General features: G+C 38.9%; 1 protein-coding gene and 1 pseudogene across 2 annotated transcripts in view; both read left to right on the forward strand.

Moving 5' to 3' along the window:
* Positions 1-23,429, forward strand: part of IL13RA2 (interleukin 13 receptor subunit alpha 2) — a 72,170-nt gene that overhangs the window by 5,574 nt on the left and 43,167 nt on the right. Inside the window, exon 3 of one of the 2 annotated variants that reach the window (XM_090264727.1) lies at positions 19,479-19,631. The exons of the other annotated variant lie outside the window; for it this stretch is intronic. The gene's annotated coding sequence lies outside the window, so the exon portion shown is untranslated. The remainder of the gene's footprint in view (positions 1-19,478; positions 19,632-23,429) is intronic. 2 annotated transcript variants of the gene reach the window in all.
* On the forward strand, positions 15,511-16,124 carry LOC149990923 (large ribosomal subunit protein eL19 pseudogene; annotated as a pseudogene).

The raw sequence follows: 23,429 nt of genomic DNA on the forward strand, positions 1-23,429 counted from the left end.
TTTTAGAACTACCTATGCCTAAACCTGCTATACAATCTAAACAAATGATCACCAGGAAATCTCATTCAGTCTCAAGGCTTTAAGTACCATGCATATACCATTAACTCTCAAATTTTATCTCTAGTACTGAACTCTCCCCTAAGCTCCAGACTCGTGTATCCAAATGTTTACTCAGTATATTTACTTGGAAGTTCAATGAGCAGCTCAAAATTACCATGTTCAAAACTGAATTCTTTATTCCTACACCAAGCCTGCTCCTCCTCTAGTATGACTACTTTCAATAAATGGCATCACTACTTACCTAGTTGATTAGACTGGAATCCTTGGTATCGTTTTTGATTATCCTCTCTCTTGCATACCCCACATCTGATTCTTTAGAAAATCACCCTAGCCCTGCCTAAAATATATTTAGAATATGGCATTTCTCACCATCATCTGCTGGCTAGACAAATGTGAGAGCTTCCTGAGTCATCTCCCTAGTCCATTTTATACTCGTCTAGTTTATTGTCTACTCAGCTGCCAGAGTTATCTCTAAGACATAACGGCATACATGCCCATGATCAAAACCTTCTAATGGCTCCCCACCTCACTCAGCAGAAGCCAAAGTCTACAATGGCCTATGAGGCCCTACACAAGTTGCCCCCTCTACATCTCTGACCTCTCCTCCCCTGGCTTTCTTCCTTGCTTTCTCTGTCCCAGCAACACAGGTTTCCTTGCCACAACCCACCAGTCACAGTCCCTCTTCAGGATCGTTGCACTTGCTATTCAATCTGCTTGAAACATTCTCTACTCCATTAACTTCATGACTCTCTCCATCCTTTTCTTCAGGCCCTTCCTTAGAGAGGTCTTCCTTCCCAACCATCCCTTCGAAAACAGCCTCTTGCTCTCACTGCACCTATTACTACCTAACCTCTTACCTTTCTTTATTTTTTATGGCATTTATTACCTAACATGTTTCTGTTTATTTGCTTATGGCCTATCTCCATTACTGAAATGTAAGTGCAATGAGGGCAAGATTTTATTTTTATTGTTGTATTCCAATTACTTAACACAGAACTCAATAACTGTTTATTGAATAAACGAAAGACTGAACAAATGAATCACTCAATGGCCATAACCTAGGGATAAAGTGGGTCATAGTCTGAGGAAAGAAATAAAACAGTTATTCAAAGATATACTGCCATTATAAAGTATACTTCATAAGATCATGTCAGTATTAGTGTAAAAAATTCCCACACTTCTCTTTTTAGGATACATGGCTAATTTTATGTCAATTGTTAATATGCAGGAAATATGATCCATAAATCTATGGTTTATTTCTAAATTAAAAGTAAAGATTAATAGATGAGATGGTTTTGAAACCTGATTTAGTGACCTATTTAAGCATTTAAAAACCCATATATCACTAATAGAATTACAACTTGAGAAAATTAATATGTATTGTTGACCTTTATTTTTCCTGAAATTGTGGTGTGCTCTGGCTGTTAGGAATTTTCTGCTGGTTGTTTGGTCTCTGGTGAGACTTAACTTCCTAATTTTATTAAGGCTCAATTCAAGGACACACATGTGTACACTGTGGTTTCCTGTTGCCAGTTTATTAATAAGTTCATTATGTGTTTGTTCCTGTCTCAGCATTATCAAGAGGCAAATTTGGAAAGATCACCATGTTATGGTAAAATTCTATATGATTGTTCCTCTGAACTCTTTTGATTAAGGAACTATTTACTTTATGATGCAATTAGATGTTAAATGGAGATAAATGAGAGAGTTGTTTTGTAACTTGTAATCTTGGGGAGAAAAAGCCTGTAGAAAAGACTCAGATATGGAGAATAGCCTAGTCTGTGTTAACGAATTTATGGAGAAAAGGCTTTTACTATATTTCATCAATTACTTTCAAAACATTAAAATAAAGTAAAGGGAGGTTAATACTAAATAGCAGTGTGGTGAAGTGGAAACTGATTCTTATATAGGCTATTACTAACTAAGTGACCTGATAAGGTCATCTCTCAGTTCAGGACCTGGTTTCCTTGGCTGTAAAAAGAGGGTGCCAAGATTAGTGTTAAATTTGTTTCATCATTACCAGTTTAAATTTCTGTGAAAATGGCACTTCCTGATCTTTGAGACAAGGAGTATCAGTTTTCATGATAAGGTTAATAACTATTTTATCTTGATAATTGTTTAATCTAGATAATGGCTACATGCAATTTTATTGTACTATTTTGACTTTTATGTATGTTTGAATATTCTTAAACAGTAGGAAACTTATAAGTCAATTGATTAGTAAAATGCTTAATAACAGATAATATAGTACATTCAAACTGATCTTGTGTTTATGCTGTTTTCTTCCACTGTCTTCTGAAACAATTACACAAAATAAAAGCCCCTCTTAAGATCATTCCAGAGCAGTTTTCTTCAGTTTTTAAGTAACTGTGCCAAGATTCATGCCAGATTAACGAATTTCTCCATGTACAGATTTTCAAGGTGAAGATGTTTATTGATCAGGAAGCTAGCAAAATTTTCTTATAAGCATGATATAATTTATATTGATTTGGCAACTCGCAACATGTAATTTCGATTGGCTTAATTATCTATAACTCATTCTTAAATCCAGGCTGATTTTTCCCCTTGCTACCCTACACATTGCCAGGCCATTTCTAGAAGATAATGTCGCAGACTACATTGGAGCTAAGAAAGTGTATGGTTTTTTTTAAAGGTTTTAGGGTATATTTCCTTTTCCTTTTCAAAAATGATTTTATTTATTTATTTTTGGAGAGAGAGGAAGGGAAGGAGATAGAGAGGGAGAGAACATTGATGTGAGAGAAACATTGATTGGTTGCCTCTCATATGCCATCAACCCACAACCCAGGTGTGTGCCCTGACTGGGAATCGAATTGGCAACTTTTCCCTTTGCAGGATGATTCCCAACCCACTGAGCAACACCAGTCAGGGCAAGAAAGTGTCTTTTGATGTTAAGGAATACTGGGTTCAAATTTCTGTTTCAACTTTTTCCTAAATGTGAGACCATGGAAAATTTTTTTAACTTCTCTGAGCCTCAGTTATCTTTTCTGCAAAATGGGAATGCCAACAGTAGTGTCTGTATCATAGAGTTATAGTAAAGACTAAAAAACCTGGTTATTTATTAAATATACTGCCTGACAAGCAGCTTAAACCAACAATATCAACCTGTTTTTGTCATCATTATTTTTGCATTTAGTTATTTGCATTAGAATAAAATTTATGTGTGGAAGAATTTAAAAGAAAACAAGGAAAGAAATGCAGCTATTTTGGTTACCTTCTCTGGAAGCATTCAATACATACTCATTGAACATCTGCTACATTCTAGAAAATGGATTTATAGAGGCAAGTAGGGCATTACTTTCTGTTCTTAAGGAAATTACATATAGCAGTTTCCTCTTATATGCAGCTTTACTTTGTGCAGTTTCAGTTATCCATGGTCAACTGCAGTCCAAAACTGTTAAATAAAAAATTCCCAAAATAAACAATTCATAAGTTTTAAATTGCATGCCTTTTTGAATAGTTAGATGAAATCATGTGTTGTCCTGCCTGGGACATGGATTGTCCTTCATTCAGCGTATCCATGCAGTATACACTGCCTGCCTTTTAGTCACTTAGAAATCATCTAAGTTATCAAATCGACCATTGTGGTAGTGCAGTGCTTGTGTTCAAGTAACTCTTATTTTACTTAATAATGGCCCTAAAGCACAAGAGTAGTGATGTGGCAATTCTGATATGCCATAGGGAGGCCATAAAATATTTCCTTTAAATGAAAAGGTGAAAGTCCTTGACTTAATAAGAAAAGAAAAATATGCATATGCTGAGGTTGCTAAGATCTATGATAAGAATGAATCTTATGTCCATGAAATTGTGAAGAAGGAAAAAGAAATTTGTGGTAGTTTTGCCATCCCAACTCAAGTTGTAAAAACATTACATTTGTAGGGGGAAAACATGAACTAAAAATATTTTCTGTTGACAGCAACATGTTGCACCAGAAAGCACTGAGATTTCTGCAAAGAATCTCCTGAAATGAGTGACACCAGGCCATTTATTGTAGTTCAGGATGGTTACACAGATTCAGGAGCAGGTTTGGACTTAAAAATAAAAATACTATTGGAGAAACACCACATTCAAATGACTTTTATTACAGGATATTATTATAATTGTTCTATTTTATTATTGGTTATTGTTGTCAATCTCTTACTGTGGCTAATTTATAAATTAAACTGTATCATAGGTATGTATAAGAAAATAATGGTATACATAAGGTTTGATACTATTAGAGGTTCCAGGCATCCACTGTGGGTCTTGGAATGCATACCTGATGGATAAGAGGTTGGGGAGGGGTACTGTACTAAGTGAAGAAACAGACATGTGAGAGCTTTGAGTTGGGCTGAACTTAAATGAGTGACAGAGTAACCAGTTGTTAGTATACTGAAATTTAAGGGAGGTGAAAACAGAAACAAAACAAAACCCCTGGCCTTTCACTGGGTCTGAATCACCATTAGCATAAATTTTCTTTGAACTTGATGTATTCTTTAACTGTTAAAATCCATGTGCAAATGCCTTTGGAAAGCATAACACATTAAGTAATACGAATAACACTTTCATGAACACTTAGTTCTATATTATTTAGGGTACACGGAAGTTGTTATAATCAAGAGATTTCAAAGTATTATGGCTCAAGCAACAGAAAAAAGGTGGGCAGTAACACTGACACTGGAGGTCACCCAAGGCCAGGATCGTTCTACCTTGCTGGGTTGTCATCTCCTAAGGTGTTGACTTTGCCTGTGTGGTCAAATATAGCTCCCACTATTATGGTTGTGCTGGTTGAGTGAGGGGAGAGAAAAAAAGAGGACAAGGGATTCTCCTGTCAAAACATGATCCAAAGATTGCATATATCACTGCTGTTTGCATATTGTTATCTAAATTTCTGTCATATCTTCATACCAAACTGCAAAGGATTCTGAAAAATAAAGTTTGGCTGTGGAGCCATGTACACAGCTAGAAGTCATGAATTTCTATTGCTAAAATGAAGGGTAGGTGAATGGATAGTGACAAACAGTTAGCAGTGTCTGCCTTAGTTTATCAGATGACTTTATTTTGATAAGCTTCCTGAAAGACCTAGGCCTTTCCAAAGAGGTGGGCCATATGACTCATAAAGAAATGGTTATAAAAAAGGTTGACTTGTCTGAAGTGTTTTCTGACATCAATGAATTACCATATTTTTCACACTATAAGGTGCACCTGACCATAAGACACACCTAGGTTTAGAGGAGGAAAACAAGAAAAAAAAATATTCTGAACCAAGTGGTGTACTAAAATATTTAATAAAATATAACAGAATAATATTTCAACCATGTAAAGTGAACAGTAGTCAACAGCGGTATTAAGAACTATCATCTCTGTCATTAACAAATGAAGAGAGACTTTAAGGTCCAAGTACTCTTCTAGTTTTCTGGGAACCCCAAGAACTCATCATCGCTAGTGTCAGAATTTATGAAGTTCAGTTGCTCACAATAACTGATATCACTTTCTTCACTATCTTCATACTGACCAGATGCCCTGAGATTCAGCAGTAAAGTGGAACATTTAAGTGTCCCCAGGGGTTACGCATGGGCCCACTGCTTCCTCTTCTAACAGCTGTCGCCACTGCTGACAGGTCAGGTAATACACAGTCTGTGATGCAATATTCGCTCCACAAGACACACAGACATATTCCCCCCACTTTTGGGGGAAAAAAGTGCGTCTTATGGAGCAAAAAATACAGTATATGGTAGTACATTCTCTGATGCCAACTGAATATATCCTATCAATTAATTCATTTCTGGCACTAAGCTTCTATATTTAGCAGAGACACTGCCGGTGAAAAGCTGGGTCCCACACATCTGTCCCTACTTCAAATGCCAGTAGAAAGTCTCAGCACTTCTGGCCAACCAACTATAAATTCAAGAGTTTCTATGACCCCTTACAGGTTTGGTAATTTGCTAGAGCAGCTCAAAGAACTCAGGTACAGTAGTCCCTCTCTATATCACGGTTCACTTATCGCAGCCTCACTGTATCGCGGGATCTTTAAAAATACTATATTTAATTACTTATTGCTGATTTTTCACTATATCATGGGATTTTATGATACTGTATACATATGTTAAAGTTATGTAGGTTTAAGAGTGTAGAATATGTTTAAGAACATAAGTAGTGTTTATAAAAGTGTGGAAAAGGTTAATAAGGAACTGGGGACAGTTTATAAGTGTGTGGGAAGGGTTTATAAAGCCTTAAAATATATATACTGCGAGCCAAGTGTCGCTGGTTCGATTCCCAGTCAGGGCACATGACTAGGTTGCACGTCAGGTCCTCAGTTGGGGGTGCGAGTGAAAGGCAACCACAGAGTGATGTTTCCCTCCCTCTCTTTCTCCTTTCCCCTCTCTCTACAAATAAATACACAAACAAAAATAAGTTATTTAAATATATATATATATATATATATATATATATATATATATATCTGCCCTGGCTGGTTTAGCTCAGTGGATTGAGCGTCGGCCTGCGAGCTAAGTGTCGCTGGTTCGATCTTCCAGTCAGGGTACATCAGAGAAGGAAAACTCTGACTCCAAAAAACCTCCGCTGCCTTGCGGCATACCTCTTCAGGGGAAAGGCTAAGGGAGTAAACCCCGACAGAAAATCCGGAGCCGGAGTCCCTAAGGCGGTTTGACGTTGTAGTCAACACCGGCAACTCCTGCGGCGCACCTGAACCCAAGCTGTATCGACTCCGTCTTTCCCTTGGACCCTTCAGCTGCGAAGAGAGGGGGGGGTCTGCTGCATGGGCAACAGCAGACCCTCCATATTACCCTGCCCAGGCTCTGTAGCTTCAGCGTCATCGCAAAATGTCGATTCAACACGGGAGGAGACAGATACCATGTCACTCCCGAGTCGGACTGCACAGCCATTCTTGGCGGTGCAGATAGACTCTGAAGAAGCTACACCATCGTCTCTCGAGACGGACGGCTGCCGACGACGACGACGATATATATATATATATATATATATATAAATACTAAAATAAATGTAAGGTTCCTACTTAGCGGATTTTCACTTATTGTGGGGGGAGTCTAGAATGTAATACCCGCAATAAGTGAGGGAATACTGTAAACACCTCACTTGTTATTATGAAGGATACATCTCAGGAACAACTAAATGAAGAGCTATACTGTACAGGGCACGGTACTGGGGCAGGAGACGTGGATGTACCACAGCTTGGGGAGTTTGCTTTCATTCTCTCTCCAGGCATGTCACCTTCCTAGTACCTTCATTGCTCACCAGCATGGAAGCTCTCTGCACAAGTTTAAGGGTTTGTATGGAAGTCTTATTACATAGGCACGATTGATGAAATCATTGGCCTTTGGAAACTAAACTCAACTTCCAACCCCTCTCCCATTCCTGGAGGTCAGGGTGGGACTGCAAGTTCCAACCCTCTAATCACTTGGTTAATTCCTCTGGCAACTTCCTTTCTATTTAGGTGACCAGCAGTCACCTCATTAGCATAAACTCAAATACGGCTAAAAGAGACTCATTAGAAATAACAAAAGACACTCCTACCACTCGGGAAATTCCAAGGTTTTTAGGATCTCTGTGCCAGAAACTGGGGACAGAAACCAAATATATTTTTTATTATACCACAACTTGATACTCTCAGGAGCAGGAGTGTAATTATTCCATAGTTTCTAGTTTCTATTCCTTCTAACTAGAAGGTGAGCCACATGAGGTAGTATCTCACATTTGTACACCTAGCATCTAGCACAGTGGTTGGAACATTGTTTCTCTGTAAACTGTTGCAGGAATGTGAGTGAATAAAAACTAGAGGCCGGTACTGCTGAGCTTTGCAGTTTGTGGGTCTGTGTTAAAGACTGTTTGCTGCTAATCTGGGCACCAGGTCATGTATTTCCCAGCCCATGTGGGTTTCCTGAGAAGCACAGCTCTGGAGTCCTGCTGTTGAATCTGTGGTTGTCTGGAGGGGAATTCAAAGTCTGTAAATGAGTTGGCTTGAGAATAATAAAAAACTGGATTTCGGGGAAAGCAGGCGGTCTAAATGTCCTCTGTCTCACAGAGTGTGTTCTTTATAGGACACTGTTTTTCTGTATAATAGCCAACTCTACTAAATAAGTTTCCAAGTCAGTTTTCTGGGGATGCTATTGTTTTTAAAAACCCTCAGAACCTTAGAAGTTGACATATGCCTGAATGTTGAAGAACTTTTTAAATCCAGAGATTTTTTTAAAGACTGTGTGTGTGTGTGTATACATGTAAACTATATAGTCAATGGTTATTTTTATTTATTTTTTATTATTTTTGCTTATCGAATGTCCCTTAACCTTACAAAGCAAATAACACTGTGCGAAATTAAATACTGCTTTTGCTGATTGCCTCTTTTCGAACAGAAGTTCAGGAATATCCATTTCCTATTTTGATGGTTAACAGAATGGGAGTTACAGAACTTTACACAATGAAAGAAATATCATGACCCCTGCTTGTCACCTATTTTAGCCGCTGAGATATCAGAAAGTATCCCAACAGTAGTGTGGCTGCAGGAAGAGCACTGGACTAGGCGTCAGGTCCACCCAGATTTTATTTCTACTGAATTTTTGACTTTTGCAAGGTGACTTAACCTATTGAAACTTGAGTCATATCCATTTATAAAACTGAATTAGTATCTCTAGCCAGCTTAGGGGGAGGATGGATAAAATAAAGTAATATATGTATGTTCCTGCTGGAGAGGCCAGGACTAGTACTTGTCTACCCTTGGCCCATCCTAGCTTCACTTCATGGTGTCAGCCTAAAAGGTCTCAGTTCGATGCAGCCCGGGCCCAGTTAGAACCATTAAGCTTTAGCAGGTAAGAAGTCTGGAAATAGCCTAGTGCGTGCTTTGCCTCCAGAATTGATATGAGCCCCGGGAGACTTTATAAGCATCAGGATTTTGCTTTTATCTCCTGCCTCACCATCTGCTTTTGGTTGTTTAATTGGGTTTTGGCTCTGATCTGGAAGCTCAGTTCTTCCTCCATATCTGTTAAAACCAGGGCCCTGGCATAAATCTTTTAGCCTAGTTTCTGGCAGCCCTTTTCCAGGGACTAACTGTAGACTACTTGTGGAATAACTTGTATCATCTTGCCCAGTCTTTCACAAGAATGACGATCCCACCTCTCCTGAGGAACTTTCCTTCCTTGTGGCTTAGATTTACCTCTTCATTCCACCCCCTTGGGCGACACCGACTGTGGTCTGCTTTATGTAGGTTTATTTCTTTTCTTGATTTTTGGTGTAGAGCAGCTTCCAGCAAGGGAGGGACTATTCCAACTAGTATTATTCAGACTCTTTTCTCTGCACCAACCAGGTTTACTCCCAGATTCTCTTTATCTTAGGAGTTGCAGCATGTCTCACATCTGCGGCAGAGTAATGAGAGTGTGAAGGGAAAAGCACAGAAGTATCATTGGCAACTTCTATTGATGTCACCAGAAAGCCACCAAATAGAAGTTTTCATCTTTTAAATTGAGTTGTCTTTTTAGTGTCTTTCTCTTTACACCAGAAAACAAAGCTTAGCCTATGCTTTTCACTGGGTAAGCTGTCAACTCGGGGTGGAAGTTCATATCTGATCAATTTTAACATCTGAGACATGGTGCATGTTTCCAACTGCATTTTATTAACTAAACATAGGGTTTGCAAATCTACAGATAAATACAGTGTATTACTTCAGGATATTAATTATAGTTGCATTTATTTGAATTATACTTTTTCATTATACCATATGATATGGTATAATGAAATATTTGCAAGGGCCAGAAAAATTGGTGGAGACAGAAGCTTGAAGAAAACTTCTTGTAGTTATTTCTTAATAGAAGAAGGTAAATGAGTTAGTTGGAATTCTAATCACAGAAAAAGGAAAAGTTTTAAATTCAGATTTCATTTTTTCTTACCATATGTGAACAAATTCTTAAAATATCTGATAAAGACTTTCTTACAAAAAGAATTGTGGAAGAGCCAAACCAGCTGACATTTGAAAAGCAGATGCTAAACTCTCTAAACAATTCTGTTTCTTCTCACCTTTCAACTTCATTTTAGGATAAAGAATTAACTATACAAATGAATATACAAAATAATAACTCTTAGGGTAAAACATGAAGTTAGTAATGGAGGGAAGACTGTGTCTATGATTTCATCTTCATTTGGTCTCCTTGATTTTTTTTGTTTATTTACATACTTAGTGTAAAATATATCTTTGCTGTCTGAAAGAAGTTATTGACTTTGAACCTGTGTTCCAAAGCAAGGAAGATACTTTTTATCCATTGAAATATTACATGGTATGTAAACTGAATCCAATCTCGATTCATTCCTATTTTGAAATAAATCACTGACATCATTTCATCTACTTTAGAAAAGCATCACAGTATTCTGGATTCTTCTGGATTCTTATGGCTCTTCATAGTTCCTGGGCATGGAGATTAAATCAGGGGTAGATCGAAAACTCTGTGGGGACTAATTGATGAAGGACAATTTGGTGGTGATCTGAGTTTCTTCACTTAATTTTATCTGGGCTGAAATAAAATCTTGTTGTGTAAAGAAATATTTGATAAACTTCAATGGGAAAAAAAGATACATGACACTGAATTTTAATGACAACACCAAGGAATTTAGAAATCAGAGATTCCTCAGGGCAGATGGAAGGGCAATCTTTGTTTGGAATTGAAGGTTGGACTAGATGACTACTGAGGTTTTATTTAATATTTTTACTGAAACTGAAGTTTAAAGATGTTAAAGTAATTCCCCAAGGTCACCTAGCTGATTGCAGGAGGAAGAGCCTTGAACAGAATCCAGACTTCAGATTCCTTGTGCATTTATGACTCTTCATACTTAAAGATATTTGAAACTCAAAACAGTGAAGTACTTTGGAGAGTGCACTTGATGAGGGAACAACATAGACCTGATAAACCTTTGGATTATCTTTTCATTCCCAATGTGATGAGTCATACAGTAAAATAACTTTGGCGTACTGAAATGCCTATCAGGAACTAATTAAAATGGAAAGAAAATAACTCAGATGAACTTTGTGATTTCCTCTGAATCTTTTGACAAATATAGTCTTGGATGCTGACCTGCTTTGAATGCAAATTTTCTCATGACTGTTGGTAAATTTGATGGATAAAGCAGAGCTCCTCCTACGTTAACGACTTCAATTCTAAGGTCACTTAAAATTCATTAAGTTAAGAAACTGTTCATTGAGACATATTTCATTGGTATCACAGAAGACTCGGTTATAACTGGACACATTATTTACTTACAGTAAGTCTCAAACTTAAATTTGGGGAAGGAGTGTGAGAGTGCGAGGTAACTTGTTTTGAATAATTATTTGTTTCACTTTCTTCACCTTTAAAATTTGGCTCATAAATATTTTTTGTAGCAAAATATAGTTTGACTTGATGTAATTTATTAATTTGAGAAAATAGTACATTTTTTTGCATGAAGCTAATTCACAGGTGTGGGATGATTAACATAAATAACACTATTGGTTTTAAGTCTTTTTTAAATTTATTTTTTTAATGACCAACTGTCTTTTATGCAAATTTTATATTTTGACTTTAGAGAGAGTGAGGAAGGGGGAGGAAGAGGAACACTGATTTTGTTCCATGTATTTATGCACTCATTGCTTGATTCTTTTATGTGTCCTGACCGAGGATCAAACCCACAACATTGGTACATTGGCACTATGCTCTAACCAGTTGAACTACCCGGCCAGGCAGCTTTTAATTCTTATTGTTGTTTTCTTACTAACCTTTATTTTCTATAAAAACCATACCTCTTATAAGCAAACTGGTCCATTGAAAATAGTAAAAATAGTTGCATTTTACAGTTAAGAGATTTCCTGACATTATTTTGCAGGAGATTTTTTTCTGTACAAATGAGAACTTCCACTTTACAGTAACTTTTCTCTCTTAAGCTCAGAAATAGCCATAGAGCTCCTCTAAAAGGATTGATTTGTCTTTATATGGTGTTTTGGTTGAATTCATAAGCATGCATATCCTCTATATGTGGTGATTTCATTTATTTGTATATCGTGGTTACATTTAGAGTAGTGTTATTAAAATAAAAATTTCAATTTTCACTGCTTTTGCTGTGAAATGAAGTAGCATCTTACACAATTGATGCTTATTTCCCCCTGAAAGAATACATAGTTAGCACTTAAATCTGACACTTAAAAACATCACTTTTACACATTGCAAGCACTTTGAATGCTTATAGATTAACTTTCATTTTTAATATGTAAAAGGATACATGAATCCAGGACATGAATATAGGGGGGTTATTGGCTGTTTCTACTTAAAAATCTTATTAAAATATAGCATGTTTTAGATTTCAAGACTTAAATAAAGTGCATAGAATTGCTGTTGTTGTTGTTGTTGTTACAGAATAATAAGCTAAGGAGTAAGCAATCTTGTTTTTAGCTACAGCTCTCCCCCGTATAGCTCTGTGACCTTGGAATGGACATCCCACCACCTCCATCTTAATTTATTCATTTGTAAAATAAATCAGGTGTCCGGACTCTGCCTAATGTCATGAAAGGCAATAGAAATGTTAGAAATGATTATTTAAACAGCAGGGTTAAATAAAAAAGAGTCAGAGCAACTATTGGATTCTTTTCATTTTTTGTTTTAGTGCTAAGGTCTTACCTGTAAATGAAAAGCTGCTATCAGGGTATTTTTCAAAAATGAGAGAAATATCACTTGTGTTTTGCTACAGCTTGCAGGAGAGGAGGGTAGGGTGGGTTTCTTGTTCCTTTCAATGTATTTTCAGAGTGTCTTCAACGAATCAATAGGAGGCTTCCGGATATGGGAGAAGTGAAAGGCAACTAATAACACTTGAGTTATATGCCCATTGTGCTGCAGACATTTTATATGTACTATCTCATTTAGTCATTTCCTAAACCTCAAGTATTACTGCTTTAATTTGCTGGATGAGAAAATTGAGGTGTACAGAGCTGAAGTGTTTTTCCCTGACCTATGTGGCTGCAATGTTCTTGCTCTTTCCATTATTCCATGCTGCTTCTAGTGTCAGGTTTAGGCCATGCTGAGGAGATAAACTCTTTGAAATAAAGTCTTCCATTCTCTTTGTGGGATCAAGACTCTAGCTGGGAAGCTGGATAATGTACACAGTCATATAATAGGTTGATAGATGCCTACATAGCATGACTTGGGAGGCAGTTGGCAGGTGCCTGCTTACAAATATTATCCTTATTGACTTGTCACGGTCACTTTTCCTGAGTTTTTTTCCACTAAAATCATTAGTTTGTTTGTCTTTGCCATTGGGGAGGTTGGGGGGACTTTCAAATGCACACCCTTGGGAGGGTTCATATATTAAATCTTTTATCACTTAATACTTTAGCAGGCAGCATGGAACTGGAGAAAGAGCTCATATTCTGGAGCCAGGAAGACATGGAATTGAATTTTGATTACATCATGTCCTCACTGTTTAACTTGCATGTGATATGTGACACTTAACTTCTCAGAGCTTCATTTTCTTCTTGAGTCAAGCACATAGTAATGCATATGCATAAGTCTTTATTATAATAACTAGGATATATTGAGCATCTTCTCTGGGTAGTTGTGGTAGGGTGGGAAAAATACTGAAATAGAACCCAGGAGACTTTGTGTCCTGCCATATCAGTTTCATTCACCCAGGTAAGTATTTATTGAACATCTACTACGTGCCATACACTGCGATGGGCACTTGTGTTATAACAGTGAATAATTTGAAGTCCCTGATTTTTTATATTTTTAATTCTAGTTTGTGCTAACTAACTATATCCATACCCTAGTCATGTAGAGAATATTTAATATATTTCATATTTTATAGATGGGAAACTAATGGTTAAACGATACAACGGTGAGCTGGGTGAATGAAGGTGGGCAAAGGGGGTGGGGAATAGAAGACATCTGTAATAGTATCAACAACAAAAAAAAAACATTACCCTTGAACTCACTGAGTTTATAGCCTAATGAAGTAGAAATTAATCAGGCAATACTACAAAGTAATATGAGATTAAAACCTTTATGAGTCTTTAAAGGAAATAGAGTCAGTGCTCTAAAAGCATATAACAGAGACTTCACTTGAGCTTCACTGAGCAAGTGATATCTGTATTAATATCTGAAAAATGAGTAGGTGCTGACCAGGTCATCCTTCTACATGTCCGTGCTCAGATTCTTCTGGGTTTCCCTCAGCCCTGTTACACATTCTTTGGTGGCTGTTGCAGACTTTCTCTCTTTTTAAGCCTCCTACTCAACTACTACACTTTTATTCTCAGGAAGTATATTTGCTTCCTATTTCACATAGAAAATAGGATCCATCAGATATGCCTCTGATACACCCACCTCACCATCTTTTATACACACATTGATTTGCGTGTTCATCCAGGTTTTTGTTTTGTTTCAGAGAAAAAACTAACCCTCTATCAGTCCAAGTTTTTTTTTCAGAGACCTCTGTACATAATTATCCCTTTTCTGTATTTTAACCTCTTCCCCTCTATGAGTTCTTTGGTTAGCAAAAGAAATAAAAGACACCCTTTCTTGACCCTCTCCTGTATAACCAAGACCTGTACAACCTATATAATCAAGTTTCAATAAAAAGTGGTCCACACATATAACTGCCTTTACCAAAGTCACCAATTACTTCTTATTTCCAAGTAAAACAGACACATTTCAGTCTTGTCTTACTTTTTCCCATGTTCTCTTTTTTTTAAAGCATGTAGAGAATACAGAGGAGGCTCACAAAGTCCATTCTGGGAAAGGGAGTACAGAAAGCTTCGAAGGAAGTGCTACCTGTGATAATCTCAACGACTAAGGGTAATGAAAGACTGGACTTGGTAAAGCAGGATTATATTAGGTTACCTCCTTGGCCAAAGCTTAGAGATAAAACAAGACCATATTTTTCAAGCTTTATAGGAAGAAGATGAGACTAAACATGTTGGTAAGGTCCAGATAATCAAAACTGTTGATTGCCATGCTAAATATTCTATGAGATGCAATTACATTGTAGAAGTTAGGGCACAGACTCTGAAATGACACTTGCCTGGCTTTGAATCTGACTCCATCACTGACTAGCTATGAGACCCTAGCATAATCATTTAGCTTCTCCATGTGTCAGCTTCCTTATTGGTAAAATAGGATGACATAAGTATCCATCTCATAATGCTGTGGTGATGATTAAGTGTGTTACTGCAGTCAAGTGCTTATAAAAGTACTGGCAGGCCATGAGCACATTGACTTGTAAGCTGTTATTATAAATTATTCTGTAGTGCAGTGAGAGGCATGTGAAGGAGTTTGAATAGATATGTTTGTGTTTTGAGAAGGTCACACTGATTACAGCATACAAATTGGCCTGAATCTGACTTATTGTGAGGTGGAAATGCACCAGTAGGTCATTGCAGTTGATTGGTCAAGAGATGGTGATGGATGGAGCAGCCATGAGTATGCTCAGGCTTCAGAAGAGGCTTGCCTCCAGTGTCCTTCGCTGTGGCAAAAAGAAGGTCTGGTTGGACCCCAATGAGACCAATGAAATCACCAATGCCAACTCCCGTCAACAGATTCGGAAGCTGATCAAAGATGGGCTGATCATCCGGAAGCCTGTGACTGTCCATTCCCGGGCTCTGTGCCGGAAAAACACCTTGGCCCACAGGAAGGGCAGGCATATGGGCATAGGTAAGCGAAAGGGTACTGCCAATGCGCGAATGCCTGAGAAAGTCACCTGGATGAGGAGGATGAGAATTCTTCGCCGGCTACTCAGAAGATACCGTGAATCTAAGAAGATTGACCGCCACATGTACCACAGCCTGTACCTAAAAGTGAAGGGTAACGTGTTAAAAAACAAGCGGATTCTCATGGAACACATCCACAAGCTGAAGGCGGACAAGGCTCGCAAGAAGCTTCTGGCTGACCAGGCTGAGGCCCGCAGGTCTAAGACCAAGGACGCTCGCAAGCGCCGTGAAGAGCGGCTCCAGGCCAAGAAGGAGGAGATCATCAAAACACTCTCCAAGGAGGAAGAGACCAAGAAATAAAGCTCCACCTCTCTTACCTGTACATAGTGGCCTTGGCAATTACATGGATCAGTCGTTAAATAAAGTAGCCTCATCTACCTAAAAAAAAAAAAAAAAAAAAAGAGATGGTGATGGCTAGGATTAGCATCACAGCATGACATGGATGAATCCCATAAATACTTAGAGAATGGAATCTTTCTGATATGTGTGTGTGTGTGTGTATGTATGTGTGTGTGTATGAAATGGTAATTGAAGATAAATGAGAAAAAAATAATCTAGGATAGCTCTTCTGTTTCTGTTTTAAGACACCCTTTGGGAAGTCATACTACCATTTGATACTGGAAATAGAGAAAAGAACAATGATAAGTTGCACTAATGTTTTGACTATTCACAATCTCCATGTGTATTCATGTTTTTTGAAACAGAAAACTGAATGACATCATCTATCAGTGTTTTGAAATCATGTGTTGAAGGGTTATCTGGATATTTTAAGATAATCTTATTAAGTGGAATTTATCACTGTTCCAGGAAAGATAAATGTCCCTTTCCATGACATGTTTAATAAGTACAAGTTTGTTATTTACATAGCTTAAAAATATTGAAAAGAATCCTTTGATGAATGATGTTGGGGAACTATCAAGGAAACATGATCCAGCATGGTAAATTTGTTTTGGATGTGGAGCCTGTCAGCTTTCCAAGATGAGGGGATCTCTGGAAATATGTTACTAGTTTACACTCTTAAAGATATATCAGTTCATTCATTCAGTCACCAAATATTCATTGCCTACTATGTGATAGGTATTATGCTAACACAAAAGCAGAAGCAGTTTTTGTTCTCATAGACTTTACAATAAAGCAGAAGTGATGGATATTATTCACATAATCTCAATGACAAATGTGTAATTTTAAGTTCTAACTACTATGAAGGAAAGTTTCCGGTGGCGGTATATTATGAGTGAAAAACACAGGTTCTAGAATCAGACTTATTGGGCTGGAATTCTGCTTCCTCCTGCTTACTATCTGTGTAATCTTAGGCCAATTATTTAACCTCTCTGTGTCTCTGTTTCTTGTCTACAATAGAGATAATAATGAGTAGAAGTTACCTAGTCCGGGGAGGTGGATAGAGAGAAATAAGAATATCCCAGGTAGCTGAAGCAGCATGTGCACAGGCCCTGTGGTGAGTGCAGAACACAAAGTAGGAAAATACATACAAATTGTCTGTAGAAGTTGTCAGGTGCCACAATATTTAGGACTTCGAGGAGCAAGTGAGATAATTTTTATCTTTATCCTAAGATAAAAAACAAATCATGATTAATATTTAGCAGGGAAGTGGTACAATCAAGCTTGCATTAGGAAAACAGAAAAAAAAAATCACTCTGCATATTGCATGAAAATAGACTGGGGCCAGGGTAAATTCAGGGAGATGTATGAAGAAGCTATTGTAATAGTTGAGGCAAATAATGAGGATCAACATAGAAGGAGAGACAGAAATAAATAGTTTCAAGGGCTGTTCAGAAAATGGATCAGCCCTGACCAGTGTGGTTCAGTGGGTTGGGTATTGTCCCGCAAATCGGAAGGCCACTGGTTTGATTCATGGTTAGGGCATGTACTTGGGTTTCTCATCCCATCCCTGTTCAGGGCGCATATAAGAGGCAAATTAATTGATGTTTCTTTCTTACATTGATGTCTCTCTCACTTTCTCCTTCCCTTCCCCTCTCTCTAAAAGTAAATAAATAAAATCTTTTAAAAATTGATCAAGTTCAATTACGAATTGAACATGGGAGGTGTCAGTGTCAGGTGTCTAAGGTGACTCTAACTTCTGGCTTGTACTGTTGAACGGGCACCACTACTAAGCAGTGAGAGAACACTACTACACCTCTGGCAACAAGACCCACTTTCAGATAGAAGAAGATCGTGGTGTTGGTGTTTGACGTTTTGTATTTGAGAGGTGTCTGAGACTTCCAAGTGAAGATCTGGTAAAAGCAATTAAATACACAAATCTAGAGCTCAGAACAGTGGTAAGAGATATATATGTTTGAAAGCCATTGGCATATCAATGGTAATGGAAGCTGGGGGAGTGGGAAAATGACCTAAGGAGAACATACAGTCAGAACAGATGAGGGCTTCAAAGAGCTCTGATGTTTATTATTAGGATAAGTAAAGGATGAACCTAAAAGCGAAAGAAAAAGAGTCACCAAAGAAATAGAAGGAAACTAGGAAGCTGGTGTCAGAAAAGCCAAAGGAAGAGCATGACAAGCAGGACGGCTGCAACAGGAGAGAGCCGCTAAAACGAAACAAGGTTAGGGTATGGAATACCAACTGGATTCCATAACACAGCGGTCACTGATTATTCTAGAGGACCCTGTTTCAGGAGAGTCATGAATTACTTAGTGGTGGGATGAGGGACAAAGCCAGAAGGAAATTGAGCGATGAAGAGTGAGTGGGAGGTGTGAAGAAAATAGCAAGTATTGAGAACTCATTCTAGAGATTTGGTTGTGAAGAAGATGGGAGTATTGTCTGAAGGCAAATATATGGACAAGGTCGTTTATTTTTTTTAAGTTTGCAGAAAAAAGTATGTTTAAATGCTAATGGGATATGTGCAGCTGAGGCATATGTATCTATACATATATCTCATGTATGTTGCAGATATATAAAAGAAGAAACATTTTAAATGGTAAGATTTCTTATAATTTAAAACACATATGAGCAGTTTTACCTTAGAAAGTAGGAAATAGATCTTTATTATAGCAGAAGGGAAGGAAGGAAGGATGTGGAATCAGGAAGATGAGAGAACTTCTATCAGCTTCAATTTTGTTTTTAAAGGGGCAAAGTCATGTTCTGATATGGGGGAGAGAGGAGGAGAAGATTAAGGACACTGAAAAGAGTTTGTAACTGTTGACAAGAATGGAATAAAGTTGAACAGAGACATATACTGTTTATGATGAGTCCTGTGAGTTTATTTAAAATGGAGTGTTATGAATTTAGCATGAAACTAATCTATTGTGGGACTTCTTCCAGCACTCACCTCCTTAGGCATAGGCACAGATAACCCTGACAGATTCAGTCAGGGTTGTGGTTTTGTTAAGAAGTTATGACAAAAAGGCCAAGAAGCAGATTTAATTTGAGGTATGGAAGCTAGTCTGGATTGAATAAAGAAAGAAGGCAAAGCCTGGCTGATGAATTTTGGAAAAGCAGTCAAGGCTTTGCAAACTGAAAATTGATCACGGTGGCAGTACTTAAAAATGTAAACTAGAATGAAAGGACATTATAGGAAAATCATTTAAATTCTTTGGCTTCTGTCTTCTCACCAGTATGTGAGCCACAGTAATAGTGGGTGGAAGCCAAATATGTGTTTGTGTGTGTAAATTTATACATATGTCTCATTGTTTTTTGGTAGTAACTATCAAGGAAATCAGAAGGGCCTAGGAGCTCCGGAAAAGCAACCCACCCACTTCCAAAGACTAAATCAAGGTTGGAAGGTAGGAGGTATTGGTCATTCTAAACTGCCCATGGATACTTATTGAAAGGAATACAAAGCCATGCTTTACAGGTATGATTCTACTACAAGTACTTCTCTTTTCCCTAAGCAAGTTTAACTTTGCTCAGCCAGCAGTGATTAATCTCTAATTATGCAATCAGCCATCTCATTTATCTAGCAGGTTTTCAGAAAGAACAGTGTGCATTGTTGATGGAATTAGTACTGATTTATTGAGAGAAAACTTGAACTCCAGTGCATTCTGATAATAACCAAAGCATGTGGGGTGAGCTGTCAACATCTGGAAAAGGTGAAACTGCATAGGATTAAAGATGTGTGAGGGCTCCATCAGAACATCATTCAGAAAACTGTGGCAGCAGCTCATGATGGTTGAAGAAGTGCTCACTATCAGGACCACATTCTAAGCAGCAGGATGGAGAAGGGAGGAAAGGGGAAGGGGAGAAAAAAGTCCATTCTCTTTCAAGTCACGACTCAGAGACTGAAGATAACAGTTCCCTTTACATCTCTTAGGCCAGAGCTTAATGGGATGTCACATATAGCAGAAAGGCTATTCAGAAATACAGTCTTCATTTTGTGTGGCCATGTGCCCAGCTAAAACTTGGGGGGTAGTTCCATCACTACTGAAGGAGGAAAGAATGAGTATAAGAGGAGAGCTAGTAATCTCAGCTGTACCACATGCAAAAAGGATGGTAGCAATTCACTTTTCTATGAGTAGCCTGAGAAAAGGTTCACCATTTTAAATTAATTTTGCTTGTATTATAATTTATTTAACTGTAAGTTTATATAACTTAATTTTTTCCTCAGAAGGTAACATAGTTTTATTCTATTTATGTATCACTCTTTTTTTATATTCTTTTTTAAAAGTATATATATTTTATTGATTATATTGTTACAATAGTTCCAATTTTTCCCCTTTGCTCCCCTCTGCCCAGCACCCCCCCTCCCCCAGCAAGTCCCCCCCCGCCCAGTCCATGCCCATGGGTCGTACATATAAGTTCTCTGGCTTCACCCTTTCCTATATTATTCTTTCTTTTTAAAAAATTAATTAATTAATTAATTAATTATTTATTTTCAACAATAAAAAATAACAATCCCTCCCTCTCAGACTTAAGACTGTTTATAATCTAAGGAAGGGATGATGGCGGAGGAGTGAGGGAAGGCTGCACTCTCAGGCTCCCAAGACCCGTCTGTAGTTTGGACTAATTGCAGACAGAACATCTCAGTGAGCAGCTGCACACTGGCAGGAGTCGAGCCTTGGCACTGCTGGATTAGAGAAAAACCATCTGGGAACAACCTGTTTAGTGAGGATAGCGGAGGAAAAGGGGACAAAATGGGATTCCTGACTGGGGCGGCTGCCCGACCTGCGGCTGAAATGACACAAAGGCTTTTTGGCGACCACAGGCTTCCCCAGAGGGAAGTCAGGAGGAAAGCGGATCTCTGCCAGCTGGCAGAGACGGGACTCAACCAGGTGGCATAGGCGCTGGAGGACGGGAGACAGCGTGCTGCTGAGCAAGTGAAATCGTAATTTTTTTCTTTATACTTTTCTCTTGTGAACTACGGAGAGGGGGGGAAAGTTTGGGGGTGAAAGTACATTCTTGAGGAGCGCAGGCGCAGAGGTACGCACGCTCACTCTGCAACCCTCCCCCTAGGTCGCGTGGGCGTGCATAGGGAAGTGCCCTCATTCACTGGCTCAGGTGTGCAAGGCCGAGAGTCCAGGGGCCCCTTGGACACACCCCAACAGACATAAGATCAGTGCCCAAATGGGCGCAGGGAGAGACCTCTGGATACACAGAAGACTGTGCGCAGTTGCCCCTGGCCAGCTCCAGTGGGAGCCAGGCCCGAGTGCCAGGCCGGAACGCAGAGCATTCGCTCCGGCTGGGCACGTACCCGCCCAGGCGGGTGCGAGAATGGTGGACGGCTGTGGCGCTGGAACAGCGGGGAGCAGCGACTCACAGACACTCACCCGGAGCTCTACGCTGAGGCTAGATCCCCGGCTGCCCGGGGCAAATAGGGGCGCGCGAGGAACAGCAGACAGCAGCGACTCACAGACACTCACCCAGAACGCTGTGCTGAGGCTAGATCCCCGGCTGCCCAAGGCGAATAGGGGCGTGCAAGGAACAGCAGGCAGCAGCGACTCACAGACACTCACTCAGAGCGCGGAGCGCTGCACTGAGGCTAGATCCCAGCCTGCCTTGGGCGAGCAGGGGCACACAAGTGCAAAAATACCTCGCTGACATCAATAGGCACCAATTGCTCACTTCCACTATACACGAGTGTCTGGGGTCCAGCACTGGCAGGCGACAGACCATCTCTTGGAGCACAGTGCAGCAGACCTGAGGATAACTCCCTGGCCACCTTGGGAAACTCCCAAAGCGCTACGCGACAGGCCTGAGGAGGGCTCTCGGGCCACCTTACCCGCTCACAGGCGTGCCTGCAAAGACAACTCGGCTAGCTCCAACAGACACCGAAGGAACGCGCGGTGCAGGGGCCCACTGCTGCAAGGAACAGGAACCTCTGACCCACCTCATTAGACCAGCTGTGGATACAGAAAAACAAGACAACACACAAAGGCTGAACTGACATCTCCACAAAAGAATTCAAGATAAAAAGGATAGAGTGACTCTCAATCAACGAGCCAGAAGGAAGATCCTAACAAAAAGCATCCGAAATATAACCAGACAGCATAAACAAATGATATAAAAGGTACCCCAAGAACATCAGGCTCAGGAGATAAAAGAGACTGCACCACTGAAACCCCCAGATCTACCATAAAGAATCTAATACCACAAAGGTGGGAAGGCAAAGCAGACAAATCCAAATAACAAAAACAAACAAGAAGAATCCAACATGGTAAGACGCAGAAACAACCTCTCAATGAAAAGAAAAGAGGAACCCCCAGAAAGAGAGGTAGATGGAATAGACATAGCCCAAATGTCACACATGGAATTCAAAACTATGGTGGTGAAGAAGCTCAATATGCTCGAAAACCTCAAAAACAACTATGACAACCTCCAAGGAAGTTACCAACAGCTGCAAGAAAATTACAGGGAACTTGCAGAGAACTACACCAGCATAAAAAAAGATATAGAAATTATCAACAAGAACCAGGAAGAAATGAAGAATGCAATCTCTGAACTGAAAAACACAGTAGAATCAGTCAAAAGCAGACTAAACGAAGCAGTGGATTGGATTAGTGAGTTAGAGGATAATGTAGGTAATAATTCTCAAATGATACAGCAAAATGAAAAAAGACTGAAAAAATATGAACAAGATGTAAGGGAATTACAGGATAGCATTAAAAGAAATAATATCAGGATCATCGAAATAAGAGAGGGAGAAGAAAAGGAGCATGGAATTGAAAAACTGATAGGAGAAATAGTGACAGAAAATTTTCCGAACCTGATGAGAGAAAAAGTTATGCAAGTCCAAGAAGCACTGAGAGTTCCAATAAAGACGAACCCCCAAAAACCCACTCCAAGGCACATCATAGTTAAAATGGCAACATTCCAAGACAAAGAGAGAATCCTAAAAGCAGCAAGAGAAAAACAGCAAATAACTTACAAGGGAGCTCCAATAAGGCTATCGACCAATTTCTCAACAGAAACATTACAAGCCAGAAGAGAATGGTCAAAAGTATTTCAAGCAATGAAAAACAAAGGTCTCCAACCAAGAATACTCTACCCAGCAAGGCTCTCATTCAAAATAGAAGGTGAAATAAGGAGTTTCTCAGACAAAGGAAGACTAAAAGAATACATCTCCAACAAACCAGCATTGCAAGAGATGCTAAAGGGAATATTCTAAGAAAAAGGAAGAGAAATAACAAAAAAAAAAAAAAAGAGTAGAGGAACGGAG

This window comes from Furipterus horrens, unplaced genomic scaffold (genome assembly GCF_987537825.1).
Source record: "Furipterus horrens unplaced genomic scaffold, mFurHor1.1.pri manual_scaffold_17, whole genome shotgun sequence".
Classification (NCBI taxonomy): Eukaryota; Metazoa; Chordata; class Mammalia; order Chiroptera; family Furipteridae; genus Furipterus; species Furipterus horrens.